Source organism: Gekko japonicus, unplaced genomic scaffold (assembly GCF_001447785.1).
Source record: "Gekko japonicus isolate JY-2015 unplaced genomic scaffold, Gekko_japonicus_V1.1 scaffold2365, whole genome shotgun sequence".
NCBI classification, from domain to species: domain Eukaryota; kingdom Metazoa; phylum Chordata; class Lepidosauria; order Squamata; family Gekkonidae; genus Gekko; species Gekko japonicus.
Window position 1 is genome coordinate 79,782 of NW_015165892.1, and position 3,848 is coordinate 83,629.

The window sequence follows — 3,848 nt, forward strand, 5'->3', positions numbered from 1 at the left end:
CCATACACCATTTCTCACTAAAGCTGAAAATGATCTCACAGCTTGGTATAACCTGCAAGGTAATACTGGGAGGATTTGATCCTCTGCCAGCAGTTCTGCTGGTCAAGTGAGGAAAAAGGGAAAACTGTTTCACCCCCCTCTCTACTACCTTTTTATTATTTCAGACCATGTGAACAATTTTGGCAAAACATTGTGATAAAAGCTAGGCTGCGTCTGACGGTCACTAATGACCCCGATGCCCACTGACAGCAGGGTCGCTGACATACAGCAGAGTTTCCTCCACCGACGCTACAGTTAGAGCTAAGAAAATACATTGAAATAGACCTGACAGTACAGCAACCTCTCTACTGTGACTCCACCAGCATCTAGTCGATGGAGCAATGAGCCAGGTAGTTCCTCACTGGAGATCTCTTCACAGCCCAGATGAGGCACAATTTTGCAGCCTCTGTTCCTCTTCCCCATGTTTTCCCCCCACCAAATCTTCCACAGTCTCCAGTCTTTCTAAAAACAAACATGTGCCTTAGTCAGTGGAGAGAACATCCAGTCATTTGGGACCTTTATAAAGTGTAGACCTTTAGTTTATTTCTTTAAAACATTTGAATGGCGTTTTTCCATCTAATCAGGTGAACATGAAAACATTTAAACAATTAAAAATACAGTTAAAATTATTATTTTTTAAACATTTTATTTTCAGTTTCACAAACATTAAAATAAATCAAACATTCCTTTTATAACTCATACTTTCCCAAAAATAAAGTTCATCTTCCTATTTTAACAATTAATATTTTAAACTAGCATTTTCCATTCTTACTACAACTGCTTCATTTTCAGCCAATCTTATATTATATCCCTTCTCGTCCACAATTCTTACTCTGACTTATTTTATAATATTAATGCCAATTTACACAAACATTCAAATAACTCAAACGAATTCTCTTAGAATTCATACTTTTCCAAAATCAAGTTTCATCTTTCTAGTTTAGCAATTAGTATTTTTAACTAGCAAAAAATACAGTTAAAATTATAAAATTCAATTGAAAATGTGTAAACGTGCAGCCCAAGAAGGAGGGCCAATACCATTTTGGGGGGGAGGGTCTGCCAAATGAAACAAAAGCGGTCTTCACTTGCTGGTGAAAGACCAATAGAGGGAGACAGACGAACCTCCCCGGGGAGGGAGTTCCAGAGTTTTGGTGCCATGATGGAGAAGGCCCTTTCACCGGTCGCCACCCATCTAGCCTCAGATGGTGGGGGCAATCGAAGCAGGGCCTCTGAGGATGACCAGAGTGATCGGGTAGGTTCGTGTGTGAGAACACAGCCCTTAAAGTATATTGGTCCCAGGCTGTACAGGGCTTTAAAGGGCAGTAACAGCACCTTGAATTGATCTAGGAAGCAAATTGGAAGCCAGTGTAGGTGGAACGAGATAGGAGTGATACGGTCCTTATGACCCCCTCCAGTCAAGACTCTGGCTGCAGCATTCTGTACCAACTGTAGCATCTGGAGAGTCTTCAAGGGCAGCCCCATGGAGAGCACGTTGCAGTAATCTAATCTGGCGGTTACCAAGGCACGTGCCACAGTGGCAAGATCTTTTCCACCCAGGAAGGGCCACAGCTGGCTCATCAGTTGGTGAAAGGCACCCCTGGCCACTGTTACCACCTGTACATGTGACAGGAGGCCTGGGTCCAGGAGCACCCCCAAGCTATGAACTTGCTCCTTTAGGAGGAGTACAGCCCCATCCAGAACAGAGGATAATCCACTTCCTGGGTCAGACACCCACCCACCCCCAATAACACTTCCGTTTTATTGAAATTAAGCTTGTTTGCACTTATCCATTCCATTTATCTGTTCTGAAAAAATTGTTTCAAAGCTTACTACCATCAGTTTTGCATGCTGTTGCTTTTTTAAATAAGAAAGAGTTTCTTTAAAAATACAAATGCATTAACATAACAAGTTAATTGGTCTTGACTTTGAGGTCACATTACGGGTGACCCTCTGTCATAATAATCCCTGGTTTGACACATTCTTCCTCCTTTAAGGCCAGCTGTTTCCCATCATTCTGACTTATCTGGAGTTGAGAAACTTTCCAGTTCTGTGTGTTCGTCATAACCAGTAGTTCTACCTCTGTAAATCCTGCATAGCCAGCTAGGAGATTATTTGACAACTGATAGGCCAAACTAAACATGCTTTGAGCAGAATTATTATTTTTGAAAGGAACTTTCAGACTGGAAGATTTACTTTGTCGTCTTAAGGCTCTCTGACCCGGATGCAAGCTGTAGTAAGGTTTTGCCAGGTGGTTGATAAGCAAGCATGCCCGACAGTTTACTGTTAAAAGAGTTTTTGATGACTGATGTGAAGGTCTATTGTACACCGTTTTCTGCACACATTTGGCTTAAGTTTGAGCAAATAATCCATTCATTGTTTCAGGTTAATTCTTATCAGGATCTAATATATATAGCAGCTGTACTACACGAGACCTGTCTAAATGTTATCTACTCAGACAGGCAGTGGCTGTCCAGGGTCTCCAGCAGAGAGATGTCACTTCTGACACCTGCTGCTTCAGGTCTTTTTAATGAAAGATGCTGGGAATTGAACCCAGGATCCTCTGCGTACAAAGCCGGTATTTTCCCAGGCTAGGAACTGAAGCCATAGCCCGCATGCCACATTTTGTTCATGATTCATACTTATACGTGCAACATCTCTCTTGGAGGTTATCAAGAACCTATATGGGAGAAGCAAACTTAGGTTCATTGTTAATGCTGTAGCAGAGACACATTGGTCAGCATTTTTCTGATATCCACTGATAACTGAAATCATAGGTATTTTTAATCCCAGTGATGCCAGTGGTGGGGATCAATATGTCAGAGAAGAGTGGCTGGCATTTCACACTGGCAGGCAGGATCTTACATGCACATAATCTGCATGCACATAATGAGCTTCCTGTTACTAGGCCATTTGTGTAAAACGTTGCATGTAATGCCGAATGTATGCACACACATTTATTTGAACGTAGCCAACTTGAGCAGATTATAGAGAGGTGTGGCATTAATACTCTAAATAAATAAATATTCTTTGATCATATAGCCCACTGCTTGGATGCATATAGCACAAGTATGTGTGTTTTGAGTCATGTCATTTTGAGAGGGGTTTTTTTTAACTTAGAAATGGGAGGGGGAAAAATTGTTTATTTCAAAACTGTTGTCTCGCCCTCCTCCCAACAGGGATCCAACACAGTTTACAAAAAAGCTAAAACCCAAGTTTTGTCACGATACATAGCAACAGGAAACAAGAAAGTATCATATAAACACAAACTTTACAGACTATTGCACAGATACTAACATACAGCAGAAATCAACCAGCTCTTTGACTATCTAGTTAAATCAGCTGATACACTTTGAACTGCTAAGTGCCTTCAGAAACTCTGCTAAAGCATTGGACCTTGTAGAGGTTTTTGCAAAACCTTGAGTGGTAGGATTTATTCTAATGCATTCTAATTTATTTTGGCAGGTTGTGTATGGGTGGGGGAGGACTGTATAGTCTGAGGTCTCTCTCACACACACACCCCATTATTTGTAGAGCACACCCAAACTGATGTTAGCTTTCTTTGGTTTATGTCAGGGGTGGCCAAACTTGCTTAACATAACAGCCACACAGAATAAATGTCAGATGTTTGAAAGCTGCAAAACATGAACAAATATTACATACATATTTTTATTGAAAAACATGCAACTTTGCTTTTCATTAACATTAAATTAGACCATGTGAAAGAGCCACATGCGGCTCCCAAGCTGCAGTTTGGCCACCCCTGGTTTATGTCCAGGGACTTGCTCATCTCCAAATACTACTAATGTGAT

At 41.1% G+C, this 3,848-nt stretch overlaps 1 protein-coding gene across 1 annotated transcript in view; it reads left to right on the forward strand.

Moving 5' to 3' along the window:
* Positions 1–3,848, forward strand: part of LOC107110542 (fibronectin type-III domain-containing protein 3A-like) — a 63,167-nt gene that overhangs the window by 13,774 nt on the left and 45,545 nt on the right. The window lies entirely within an intron of this gene.